The sequence below is a fragment of the Neopsephotus bourkii genome, unplaced genomic scaffold, assembly GCF_033783945.1.
Source record: "Neopsephotus bourkii isolate Nb327-2 ecotype Australia unplaced genomic scaffold, CSIRO-AGI_Nbou_v1 NB_923, whole genome shotgun sequence".
NCBI classification, from domain to species: domain Eukaryota; kingdom Metazoa; phylum Chordata; class Aves; order Psittaciformes; family Psittacidae; genus Neopsephotus; species Neopsephotus bourkii.
The window spans coordinates 1417883-1431950 of NW_026901417.1; the positions used below are offsets into that span (position 1 = coordinate 1417883).

A 14068-nucleotide genomic window follows, 5' to 3' on the forward strand; every position below is an offset into this window, starting at 1 on the left:
CTTCTTTTACAGGTAACCTGGCCTCCAAAGCCCAGCGCACAGGACAGAAAGGCAAAAGTTCTAGAAGCTGTTTCTATAAAACACTTCAAATGGGATTGCCACAGAAACACAGACATCAAACTGCCTTTCAATTTAAATGAGAATTCAGATCTCAAGGCATCCTCTCAACCTCTGTCCACACAGGAATATCCAGTATCATCCCAGATGGTTCACAAATCCCCAGGTAAAAGAACAAGTCTGTCCTTCCATGGGCAAAATAAGTGTTCACTCTGAACCACAGCCACCTGCAGGAAGGAGTTCAGCCGGTCCCACTCATGAAGTGTCCAACTGCACAGCAGCAGGGAGAGACCTGTGACATCTCCGAGGAAGAACTGCTAATGGGAGCAGAGCTCAGAGCTACACACTGAGGTGATTTAGGACAGCACAAACATGAGTATAAGGGGTGCATGTTAAGTTGTCTCTGACAAACGTGGTTGATACTGGACAAAGGCTCAGCTCTCATTTAAGCAAAGCCTGGGGGGGACACAGTCTCTCCTGGATGTGGCTACAGCAGAAGCTGGCTGAGGACCAGCAGCTGGCTGGTAGTCCCCCACCATACATCTGGCAGGAGGGACAGAGAGAACATTCACTGCACTAGTGCAGACTCAGCTAATTTAAATCAAAAACAAAGGTGGTTTGAGCTAACCTGGCTGGCTTTGCACTGAGGTGGATTAAGAACACCCGTAAGACGCCTTCTGCCAGCTCTGTTAGGGATATAACCTTTTCTGGTTGTATTTTCTACTTCCAAAAAGTCATGTATCCATGCCCCAGGAATTGCTTTCTCTCCCTCCCTCCATCACAAGTCTAGACAAAACCACATTAAGATCCCTTTTTGACTATACATGTACAGGTGTAAAGGGTTAGCAGTTACCAAAAGGTTTTGTGGATACAGGAAAAAAATGAGCTCCTTGTCTCCAAGGTGTGTTCACTGAATAGAGTCACGAGTGAAAACCAGAACTGAACCAAAAGAAGTTTCATGCTGAGGATCAAAAACAAATTCCTACCAAAACAGGCAGGAGAGAGCCTGTGAGGCGAGAAGGAACACTTTGTAAGCCTCCACATCACAACATACTTCTTCACTTGCTCTCTCCAGGGTGCCCTGAGCCCAGGCCCCCCACAGCACAGGAGCAGCATGGCTGTGCTGGGACTGGACACGCTCCCACTCCTGTCTCCACCCTCGTGGCTACAATAGCAGATTGCTGGCACCAGTGAGGACTGCCTTCATTCATAAAATGAGACCACCCTGAGGGAAGCCACAGGCACCAGTTCTCCCAGAGCACAGGTCAGTGACATCTCCCAGGCAGACATTCACTTCCACAGCCGCCCCGATGTGGGAAGCCTGGAGATCACATCTGGACAATGATGTCAGGGCAAGTTGCTTGCGTGGAGCAGTGACAGTGCTTAAACTTCTGCCTGACTTTGGATTTAATCCATAGAGTTCATTAGCAAACAAGATAGACAGGACTGTATGTCTGTCTTAAAGCAGACCAGGAGATGGAATGAACACAGCTTAATTTTCATGAATAGTATATTAGGCTTGTAACACCAGAATGAAAAGGTAAAACTCAAAAGGTCTGGTCTGGCTCTAACCATGTTCAGCAGAGGGAGAACTGGATCCAGGCCACAAGTGAGCTGCAATTTCTTCATACCTATGAGGGATACATAATTGCTTCAACAGTTTGATTTCTTACAAAAAGACCACAATAATGTAAGCAGGAGAAAACAAGCCACTTTTCGGAAAGTCCCTTTCAAAAGCCTCTTTTCTTTTAGCCCTAGATCTGTACAAACATGAGAGTCAGAAAAGGACTACTTGGGATATTAAATACAGATCTGTGTTATTAAAGACAACACGTCACTTCCAGAGAAATGAAAGGATAATGTTATGCCAATGAACTAGAAGGAAATCACATTTCTAACACAAGAGAATGAGGGGAAAAGCTAAACAAATGTGAATGCATGAGACCATAGCACTGTATCAGAGCCTTACTCTTAAAACACCCAGGCTTTTCCTACATCTAAGAGGAGATAAGAGACAGAATAACTAAGATCAAGGCTCTTAGTCCCACCAGGGATCTGCATGCAACTTTGCAAAGAAAGCCCTCAGTGCAGCTCAGCCCTGGCCAGAGGAAAAGGAGCTCCAGCAGGCACAGCCCTCTCGTGGGGCAGAGGTGGCTCATGGAAGAGGCATGCAGCCCTGGCACTGGTGGGCCACCCAGCAGCCCTCTGGTTTCTTCAGCTGGAAAGCCAAAAGGCAGCTGCAGGAAAGCATGTGCCCACTGTAAGTCTTTCAGCAACCACAAACATCTCTGGACAAGTTAAAGGACACTTCTGGTTTTGCCAGAAGCAGCTGAATCCCACCTCTGACCTGCAGACTGGGGAAAGAAACTCTCAAGCATGGAAAAAATTCCAAAGAACTGCTTGAAAGAGAAGACCAATACTATAAACATTTGTCTCCTGGAATAAAGGAAAGAAGGCAGCTGTGAAAGGCATGTTTGGCAGTAAACTTGATTTGGTTTACACGGGATAAAATGTAAGGGCACAGGGATAACAAGGAAGGACCCTCCATACCCACCAGTCTCCATGCAGGCTTTGAGAGCAGATACCAGACACCACAGCAATGAGCCACAGGAGGTTCAAACACACACAAAATAGGGACAAAAAGCATGATTTTCAACATGGAGTGAAAGCAGGCCACAGCCTGGAGATAGGATGTAAGTAGTCTCTGCTCCTGCAAATCCTGAGGAATAGACATCCACAGGGCTGGAGCGGTTCTGGCAGTGTGGAAGTGCCCCAGCACTGTCCCTCCTGTCAATGTGGAACCGTCCAGCAAAACAAAGTGTTTCCCAAAAGTGTAACAGCAGAGCTCAACACTACCAGAGACACAGCAGCTGAGAAGATGCCATGTCCTCAAAAGAGCCTGAGGTGCCTGGTGGACTTCAGCTTGTACATGTGCACAAGTAAAGCTACACCCATGAGCACCCCAGTGCAGACTCCTGTGTGCAACCGATCCTCAGCTCTGCTTCCCCAGCAGTCCTCAGGTATGGGCATTGCTGTAGCTCTTCCATGCTGCGTGCCTGAGTGGGACAGAAGGTGCTGATGGCACTGGAATATCACCTTTAATGCCACCAACCACTGTGGGACTTTGCTCAGCATCATCCCTGAAAGGCTACCTACCCCTCAGTGCATAGAACTGCATAAGGATGGCTTCTTCCACCTGCATGGAGACCAGGTAAATTTAGCAGTATATAATGTGACATTATCACCTAATGACACTGAAAAGGTCATCAAGGGGATGAATTGATGGATGGATAACAGTGAGAAATCTCTCCAATTACAGAAACTGATTTTAATTAAAAGAAAAACACTTTTTCCTAGGATTTAAATACCTGCAAGGCTATCATTTACATATTATTTATCCCATCAAGCAAAGCAGCTTCCTGCAGAATGCTCAGACCAGGGGGCCCCACAGCAGTGGAATCCCTGAGGATTGCCACTGGTTCCTTGTCAGTACTGCAGAAGGTAAATCTCCAGCTACCACACTGAATTCAGTAATTCCTGCCCAGAGCCATGCCCATGAGACAGAATACATGGATACAATTAAACTAAGGCTGCTGAAGAGCAAGGCAGCACTGGAAAAGGTTTGCCAACCCAAGAATGCCAAATAAGAGTGTGATTTTTGGATGGTATTTTTACATCAACACCAGCCCTATTAACATTTCAAAGTGATTCTGAAGGTGTAGCTGATTCCATTTGGGAAAAGCAGTGGTTGAAAGACCCTTTCTTGGCCTTCATAGGCCCCATTCTGCCATTAGGGGAAAACCTGTCACACTAAACCCAGTTTCATCCATTCCACTAATAAGGATGGTTCATGTTCAGAAAGCTGTGTCTTTCTCTTGTAGTTTCACACCCATCCATATACTACAAGCTGTAGGATTTGTTGCTAAATAACAGTCAAACCAATTTATAAGTAAAGCCATGTTTGTGGGATGTGCCCACAGCCTCCCTCTGCAACCAAAAGGATGCCTAAACAAAGATGTCCCATGAGGAGGAGCAGGAAAGGAGAATTCAGGTGCTGATGATGTGTTACAAAACCATAGGAACAGATACACTGCCAAGCACCACCCCTCTACTCATCACCTCTGGGTGCAAAGAAACAAACCTCAGTATTTGTATAGCTCAGCATTAACATCTTTTCCTTCAGCACTAAAGGCTTAGAGAAAAAAACTCACTGTGGCACCACTAAGCTCGAAGGACCTTCCTGCAGGTCCAGGAGGTGGTACAGACCCTGCACCCAAGCCCACCTCCTCTGGCCTCACTCCCCGCGGGCGGCTCAGCGCTACGGGGACCTCCACGGCCCAGCACAAGGCTTTGAGTGACAAGAGGAAGGGATAAGGTGAGGGAGGTGTGGGGCAGAGAACAAGCTGGCTCTCGCTGAAGCCCTGTATGCGCCGGGGGCGACTTTGCTGGCGGGCTGGATTTCTGCAGCGATCCTGCAAGCCTTATTCCCTAAATCCCCCCAACACAGCCCAACCTGCCAGGGAGGCAGCTGGCAAGTGCTCCCCTCAGCACTACAGGAGTGCCAGCACACCGGCAAAAGCACGCAGAAAGCACTTTCCTTAGTTATCCCATCTATTTCCTCCTCTTCTTTTCAAACTTGCCATTGGCTTTGGTTGAGCTCGCACGACGTAGTCCAGCCAGCACAGCTTGGAGAGCGCGCTCCTGGAACAATTCTGCCAGATCTCCCCCCACCTCCAAATGACATTTGATTTCCAAACACTCCCACCGAACCGCAGGCTGCTCCCCCTCCACCCAGAGAGTTGTTTGCGGTGAAGCAACAGCCCTGAAACATCTACAGCAACTTTTCTGCTTTGACAATTTGCCACTTCCAGAACAGAAACCTAAAAGGAGAAAGCGCAGAGCAGCAGCGTAAGGAAATACCCGCGTGTCCTAGCAGCAGGGAAAGGGCTGTGGGTCGTGTCCCCCGCACCGAGGGGGTGCAGCCGGCTCCGCTCCGCCCGGGGCCGGGATGTTCCGCTGTGCTCCGCGGATGGGGCACTGGGGCCGATCCGCGCCCGGGGCTCCGCGGCCGCGCTGCCCCCGCCGCTGCACTCACCGCGCCGCGCTGCTCCGCTCGGCTCCGCGGGGGAAGGGGCAAGCGGACCCCGGGAGCCAGAGGGAGGGGCCGGAAAGCCGCGGCGGGGCTGCCCGAGCGCGGGGTGTTTGTCTAACCTGACACCGGCGCCGCCGTCCCGTCCCGCTCCGCTCCCAGCGCCCGCAGCCCCGGCGAGCGCGAAGCGGGGCCGGGCACGGCCGGACAATGAGCGCGGCTGTTGGGCAGCTCTCACGTGAAGGAGGAGAAGCTGCAACCCGCTCCCCGGGGCTTGCCAGCGAAAAGCAAACACCACCACAAACAAAAGGGGGAGGGGGCGAAGGCCGAGCCCCGCGCCCGCCGTGGGGCAGAGCCGCCTCGCCTCCGGAGTCTGCCCAGCTTCACCCGCTCAGGCCACCAAAGGAGGCTTTAAAACTGCTCAGAAGCGCTTTTCGGTTTCTTTTCATCCCACCGCTGCTTACCGAGGTTTAAGCAGCCCCGAACTTACCACACCGCAAGCCACCATGGAAGCGTTTGGTGATTTCGATCCTAATCTTTACCTCGAAAGGGTCCAGTTGTCATATTTCTATGACAATAGAGACTGTTTATGGAAACCCATCCTGGTATAAATTAGAGAGAAGTCCCTGGGAAGAACAAAGTCACTGCAACACTATGTCATCGAGAAAACATCCCTCAGAGGGTCGTAAGAATAGCCGGGGTGCCTTCTACCTCCAGGCAGCAGGACGTGCTTGCAGGCAGAGGGAGCCTGGCCCAACCTGGGTGGGGAGCTCTGGGACCTCGCTTGGGACACCCTTATAGCCTGGCTGCAGGGCCAGCCCTGAACCTCTGCAGCAAGACCCTAGGGCAGGGAGCACCGAGACCCAGCTGGGCTGGTTTCACGCTGCAGAGCTCCTCCTTCTTCTCAGGAATTTAGTTATGGGAGGAAGGGACTGACCAAACACCCCCTATGTGTCCAGGCCCCATTGCTTGTCCTGCTGTAGCCAGGCCTGCATGGGAAGCACCAAAGCGTGGGGCTCAGTGCCCCACCAAGGCTGCCTATTCAGCCCTCAACACAACAGCTCTGCATTGACTCTGCCCTGGCCCAGGCAACTTGAACACCAGCCTGGAGCAACCAGCTGGCGGAGGGTAGCACAGCATCCATGGTCTGGCTGCTGGCTTTGCCTTTCCTTGCAATCAAGGGGTGGAGCAGCATCTACTCCTGCAGTCAGAGATGGTGGCTCCCTGCAGTGCTGGGTCAGCTTCTTCTATCACTGCCACTCTGGGGAAAGGCTCCTTGTCATGCCCTCCTCCTTCAGTGCTCTCCTCTTTATAGCAAACACAGCCCAGCCCTGCCTGTGACAGGAAAAATGCAACATTATCAAAGGAAGTTTTGGGCTGCCCCTGGCTCTCAGCAGCTCCCATTCACAGGCAAGTCTGAAATCTGCACAGACACAATGTGCATGCAATTAGGGAGGAGTAGCAGTGGAAGAGTTTCCATTTCTGAACACTGTGGTATCCTGTCTCTGACACAGACAAACCTTGGGAAAGTGGGACTATTTTATTTTGTGATGTTGCAGCATGTGTGAGGACAAGGGTTGCTGCCGATTGCTGCTGGACACCCTCAGGGCTTGACCAGCTTTACAAAATCATTGCGTAACTTTAGCCAGAGAGAAGAATGCTTTTTCCTGCGAGGGGAAACAATCAACCCTCAAAAACTGATCCTACACACTCCTGGATTTCATCCGCAGGAGAAAAAGCACAGAAAGAGCAGAGGACTCTGATTTGTCTCTGCCTCTGCAAAGGTGCAACATAAGCACTGCTGTTCTGAAGGTGGCATCTACAGTCTCCTCAAAACACCTAGTGACAGCCCTTGAGTGCCCCTTGATGTCATCTGCTGCACCACCAGGGGCCGCGAAGCAGCTGGGCCCACAGTAATGCCTCAGTCGAGCTTGGACCTGGCTTTGTGGCTAAGCTGGGAGCAAGCCCATATCCCCCAGCTCCACACGCTGGAGTCTGAGTCACAAGTGTTTGGAGAAGACCAGGAGAGATCAATGGAGTCACCCCCAGCACTGGAACAGAATGAAAATGGGAACTACAGGAGACTCCCAGAATCACTCCAGCAGTTTTTGCTGTTAAAGTCATGGTGGCCTCAGCAAGGCAGAGTCTCTAAGTAGGGGCAAAATCTCTCAGAACAACTGATGCACATTGGAAATACTGGAGAACCTCTCAGACACATAAGTCCATCCTCAGATCTAAGTGGGGATGCAAGCTGCCCCGGCTACATTAGACCTTTAGCATGAGGTTTCCTCTCCCTGAAGCACCCAACTGTGCCCACCATGTTTGCCCCACAAACACAACCAACAAAAGCAGAGGAAATGGAGATTCCAGTATCCAGACCCGTTAAAGACTGGTTTACAATGCTTCTCACCACTTGTACAATGCATTTCCAAAGTCCTTGCTACGGCCAGAGTTGCATAAACAGCAATGGGGGGACTTCAGGAGGAAACACGACCACAGACCCCATGTTTGTTGGCACACCTTTAGGAGAGGTGTGGTGAAGTCATGCTCAAGTTGTCAGTCTTGTGTCCAGCAGCTGATGATTGAGCCGAAGCAATGGCACTGTAGGGTGGGTAACTGTGACATGGGGAGCAGACTCTACCCTGCTCTCCCATTAATCTCCTCACATACCACTGGGACAAAGCAATTCATCCCTCTACATGCCAGTGTAAAACAGCAGTGATGGATGCAATATAGCCCCAGAGGACCTTGCTGTAGAGCATAGGAACTTCTCACCACAGCAGAGCAAAATGGCTGTTAAGAACCTGCCAGCTCAGCTCTGCTGCACCTCAACACACCCCCACTCACCTGCATAAACCCAGGAAGCCCTAAACCTAAATGGACAGTTGAAGTCCTATGCTGGTGGCCTGTCTTTAGGCAGTGCGTTCACTGCCCAAATGAAAACATGGCTCAGAAACAGGAATATTTTTAACAACACCAGCTCACTTAAAACATTTTGCTTTGACTTCAAATGACACTGAAGAACTAATATATCTAGAGTTTAATAAAGTGAGGCTAAATGAAGATATCCATCATTCCTGAATGAAAGAAAACTGACAACATTATCTGGGGCCTGAAAGGATAAGGCACGCCATACGAACCCAGACAAAGATACAAAGCAGCCATCATCAGTGGTGTGATTAGCACAAACACATGCAGGGACTAGCTTTGGAAAGCAAAACTAACTCTAGAAGCCTGACTTAAGGAGGGAAGTGTTCTATTGGACTTGCATTCAGACAATTTTTGCATCTCCAACACTCCTGAAACTGAGCTCTGCACTGGGCACCAAAAGGGAGAGGGGTAGCACTGCCTCCTTCCAAGAGACAGGCAGGAAACCAGAACATATAGAGAAGACTCTACATGGTGTGGTTAATCCTAGAGAACTTGACCCACTTAGAACCAACTGGAGTTTTCCCAAATAAAACCCCCAAAGAAGTGGAACTGAATTGGGGAAGGGAACATGAGACTTTTTAGAATTCCAGACTTAACACAAAGAAAGTATTTAATGTTTTCCTAAGCAACCATTTCCTAATTGCAAACCAGTGGGAAGTGCATCCCAGTGTCCTCTGCCCCTTTTTTGTTCCTGCCACTGTCAATTGTAGGAACTCTTTTATCACGTCTCTTCCATGACTCTCTCTTCCACATGGCTACAGCATTCCCACTTTAAAGCAGTGCTACTCTGGTTGAATAACCACCGACCAGAACAATTGTCAAGTGCAGGCAGGCTCCAACTGAAACATTTCCTCCCATGTCCTGATCCAGCCACAGTTTTTCAGACTTTGGGAAGATGTCACACAGCAGCAGAAGATAATGCCTACGTGGCCAAAGTCAGGTTGGGCAGTGTGCCTTTAACTGCAGTGTACAGGTGAGAAGCATAAGACACATACAGCTCACACAGGAAGAGCTTTTAGAAGATACTGTTGCTTTGAAATGCCAGAGTCTAACACATTCCAAATGGGACAAAAATTGCACAGTTTATAGACTAGCCCAGTCTAAACACATCAGTTGCAATGTATGTGTACTCTGAACCCAGGGCAGAAAAGCTCATGCTGCTCTGGAGACTTCTGCTCACCAGGACTCACAAAGGTGTGCTGTGAATAGCACAGTTGAATTCTTAACAGTGTGAAGTTAAAGAAACAGCTTACAAGAGAAGGTTCCTGCAGTGCTGGATGAATGCAGTTTAGGAGGAAAAGAGCATCACACTTTTCTTTATCATTAGAGTGTTTGTCAGCAGGTATGTGGTCAAATTCAATAGTCTGCTGTACCCATCCAGTGGCCTTGGAGGAAGAAAAATTATACATGTGAAATAGAGTAAAGCATAATTCTTTAAGCAAGGAGCAAGTGTGCCCAACAGCAACTTCAATGTTTTAACTTAACTTAGTTAATGTACTAACAAACCAAGAGCACTTTTAAGCAGCATTTGATAAGGTGTTCTTTCAGATTCTGATATTTTACTGCAAGTGTCTGAGAAATGTACCCAAATGTAAGATCAAAGGGCTCTTCCAGACAAATAGCGGGAAAGTTATCTCTTTGGGAACCTGACTTGAAACTATTCCTTGTTCTCACGCTCTTTCACCATTTCTTTTTCCATCGCACAGTGGAAAGAATGGCTTTCAAATCAACACCCTGATGCCAGCAAATGTCACCTTGTTGATGAATTTTCAGACTGCACAGGCAACTGAAACAAACTCTCTGCCAAGGAGAGCTCTTCCTTTACCCCACAGTTATAGAAATGGGTACTGCATGCCCTCTTCCAGGGCTTGTTACCTTCATTTTTGTCATGCACAGCCCCCAAGAAACCCCAGCAGAGCACATCTGACACACTTTAGTTGAGACTGATTCCTGGTTATGCGGTAGTAGCTCAAACCCGACATCCACAGAGATGACCAGATGACCAGTAACGAGTGGTGTCCCTCAGGGGACCAGTCTTGTTCAACATCGTTGTCACTGACATGGACAGTGGGATTGAGTGCGCCCTCAGCAAGTTTGCCAATGACACCAAGCTGTGTGGTTCGGTTGATATGCTGGAGGGAAGGAATGCCATCCAGAGGGACCTTGACACACCTGTGAGGTGGGCTGATGCCAACCTCATGAAGTTTAACCATGACAAGTGCAGGGTCCTACACCTGGGTCAGAGCAATCCCAAGCACAGCTACAGGTTGGGCAGAGAAGAGATTCAGAGCAGCCCAAGGAGAAGGACTTGGGGGTGCTGGTCGATGAGAAAATGAACATGAGCCGGCTTCAGTGTGCACTTGCAGCCCAGAAAGCAACCGTATCCTGGGCTGCATCAAAAGGAGGGTGACCAGGAGGTCGAAGGAGGTGATCCTGACCCTCTACTCTGCTCTCGTGAGACCTCACTTGGAGTATTGTGTGCAGTTCTGGTGTCCTCAACATAAAAAGGACACGGAACTGTTGGAACAAGTCCAGAGGAGGCCACGAGGATGATCAGGGGACTGGAGCACCTCCCATATGAAGATAGGCTGAGAAAGTTGGGGCTGTTCAGCCTGAAGAAGAGAAGGCTGCGTGGAGACCTCATAGCAGCCTTCCAGTATCTGAAGCGGGGCTATAGGGATGCTGGGGATGGACTCTTCATTAGGGACTGTACTGATAGGACAAGGGGTAATGGATTAAAACTTAAACAGGGGAAGTTTAGATTGGATATAAGGAGGAAATTCTTTCCTGTTAGGGTGGTGAGGCACTGGAATGGGTTGCCCAGGGAGGTTGTGAATGCTCCATCCCTGGCAGTGTTCAAGACCAGGCTGGATGAGGCCTTGGGTGATATGGTTTAGTGTGAGGTGTCCCTGCCCTTGGCAGGGGGGTTGGAACTGGGTGAGCTTTAAGGTCCTTTCCAACACTAACTAGTCTATGATTCTGCGAGCAGGCAGAGTTGTATTTCCCCCAGGTGACCCCTGTTGGCATTTCCAATTTCCTCCCGGCTACCCCAGATCCTCTCACAGAATCTTCTGTACCTGAATGTTTTGCTGGTGAGGAAGTTGAAGGTGCAATTGAAACACTGAGATTCTTTCTACCGCTTTCTTTTTTGAAAGGGTTAAGCATTGACCTTGAGAGTTTCAAAAACCAGATGAAGCTCTAGGTCTTCTCATGATGGAGGAGCCAACTAATGCACACTGGTCAGATTTGCTGCAGCAAACAGCATGCAGGTTGTAAACTAAACACCATGGATATCCCAGATAAGAATAACCATCAGCACACTGCATCATGCAAAGCTACCCTCCAAGTAATGCTTCACATCATGATTCTGAAACATGCTCCTAATTTGGAAGGGGCAACAGTATTGAAATGTCATTTCAGCAGAACATTACAAATACTTAAGGTTACCAGCTAGAATTCAGACCCCACAGGCTTTTTCTGTGTGGGCTCTTTTCATGTGGGTTTTGCACACATACAGCTCTGCTAACGTCAGCAGGGTGCTCCGTGGGTGCAGAGATCTGTCAGCGCTGCCCCAGCCTTGCTGGATATAGCAATAGGTAGGATGCAGGAGAGCAGGCAGTGTGAAAGTCAGAATGGCTACAGGTTGCAAGAAGAAAGTAAGCAATGGGAAGCCTGGCAGCCGCACCTGAGCAGGGCTGAAATGCCCTGTGGAGCTGTGCGCACTCTGTGTGGCTGTTTTTGTAAAAAGCTGCTTCAGTTTTCAAAGTCTGGAATCCTCTTATAGTTTTGTCCCCTATTGGTGCACGGAACAAATTAATGTCACAAGACAGTAATTTGTCTGGAGAGGACATACTGACAAGGCAAATAGGTGGCATTGCCCAGAGCTATTCAGAGCTAAAGAGGAATTAAGGATTAGGGTATCTCCTAAAGAACATTGACTGAGCAACTGGCAGGTGGTAAAACAAGGAGAGGGCCTGACAGCAAAGGGAACAGGAGGCAGCTAAGGACCGCTCTTTGGTAACACGGGATCATTGCTTCTCCAGGGCTAGGCAGGATCTGAGAATGGCTCAAGGGCACAGGGTGCTCCCAGGGGTGCCCAGAGCAGCCACTGAGAGACACAATGAGGAAGCTGGGCAGCAGCCATGGGCCAGGGGTGAGAAGGGATGAAGCTTCTCATGGAAGCTTCATGGAGAAGCAGAGGGGCACACAGCCAGCCCCTGGCAGCTTGGCTAGGTAACTTCAACATCTCTCTTCAGTTTGTGTGGGGTTGTTATTTAATCCCTTGCCCTCTCAATGCAAGCGAGGACTTGCCAGGTTGCTAACCTGAGCTAGTTATATCTTCTGTCATTACTTTACTCAGATACGTAGTTTATGTCCCTCCCAACTGCTGAATTTTGCCTGCTTCTCTTTTACTGCCAGAAGCTCTTCCCTTTCTGCTCCCAGCAGTGTAGTGGTTCATATTTGCATGAGCACCTCAAAATTAACATTGCTTGCATTTGCTTCCAAGGTGAGCCCATATCCACCCCATGCTGTAGTATCCTGTAGCTATCAGAAGGAGCTGGTGCTGGAGTCAGCATCTTTGCTCATACACACCCTGCAAGCACCACAGGACTCCCCAAACCCAGTGTATATGTGTTCACCAGGGCACAGACAGCACTGCAGGCACATGCTTCTGCACTCATATTTCTGCTCTTGGAAAGCCTGGGTTTCACTCTCGTGTCCATAACATTAACTCTGTGTGATTTTCACATATCCCAGCCTACTCAGGATCCCCTTCTTTCCTTTCCAAACTCTAAATCAGTTTTGTAAAGGTTTCATTCCCATCTAGATGCCAATGGAAAGCTCATCATCCCCATAATACACTTCCCAAAATGGGAAGATTGTGTCTTCCCAAAGCAAGATATGATTTTCATCCGATCTTTCTGTGCTTCCCTGCATGGGAAGCACCATTTCTCAAGTTCCTGCTTGGCCATATGGCTTACCCACTGCCTTTTCCCACTCCCTGAGGTACCAGAAAACTACTATAAACATACAACTCTTCAAACCCACTAGAATCATAAATAAGACTACCTCTGTCTCATCTCTGTGCTCACAAACACAGAGAAAAACACTGTTTAAGCCTTCCACAGAGCCCCTCTATTCTCCAGCAGGATCTCATATCCCAGCAGCACTTTACATCCCCTTGTTAATCGAGGCTGTGGCTTTGTTTCATCTACCCCAGACACCCAGCACTGCTCAGTCCCCCCATATGACTCACACAGAGACATTTGTTCTAACCAGCACCTGGATTGTTGTGAGGACCCTGGTGTAACCCCAGCTGTAGTAACATACAAGACTAAGGCAGAAACCACTACTACTGATGACAGGTTTCCAGCTTAACCTGGTGCCAGTGAGTGCTGGTCATTGGCAATAACCTGTGCACTTGGGAGGTACAGAATGGTCCCCTTTGTCAAAGAAGCACATAAGCCCCTAGAATTACTTGACACAGGTCATTGTTTTCTGCTGGTGGATGTCTCAAATAGAGATGTTTGCACTGAGGTCAAGAATGCAGGGTCTGAGCCCTAGTAACATCCTGCATTCATAACAAATACCTACTATACAAATAAACCACCCGAACGGCTGTTTCCCCAGACGACCAAAGTTACCCGGTTCACAAGTTGCTGTTTGATGCTGCGTGCTGTCCTGAAGGAGCATGACAAGCAATTCCTGGCCAAAATACCTTTTGGTAGCTACTACAAGCCATTATGGTTAGAGCATGTGAGAAGCTGCCCGAGTGTGAGTGTGGGTTCAGCCATGAGGCAGGCAGAGCTGTGCCACGTTGCCTTGCTCTGCCCTTCAGTAACACACCATCATGGGGAAAACATACCACAGACTGCTGGTTTTAACAATAAACCTGTCTCTCGACCCCACCAGGCAGGGGTGACCACCACCAGAACACTCTTTTTCCGTTTTCTTTCCTCAAAGGTATTCTTTAGCAAAAGCATCATCCTC

At 49.0% G+C, this 14068-nt stretch overlaps 1 protein-coding gene across 6 annotated transcripts in view; it reads right to left on the minus strand.

Annotated features, from left to right (window-relative positions):
• FBLN2 (fibulin 2) overlaps nucleotides 1–14068 on the minus strand; it is a 113209-nt gene that overhangs the window by 97938 nt on the left and 1203 nt on the right. For 2 of the 6 annotated variants that reach the window (XM_061357811.1, XM_061357805.1), the window contains exon 1: nucleotides 5689–5907. The exons of 1 other annotated variant lie outside the window; for it this stretch is intronic. The gene's annotated coding sequence lies outside the window, so the exon portion shown is untranslated. 3 more of the 6 variants (XM_061357806.1, XM_061357809.1, XM_061357808.1) reach the window with 3 other exon arrangements.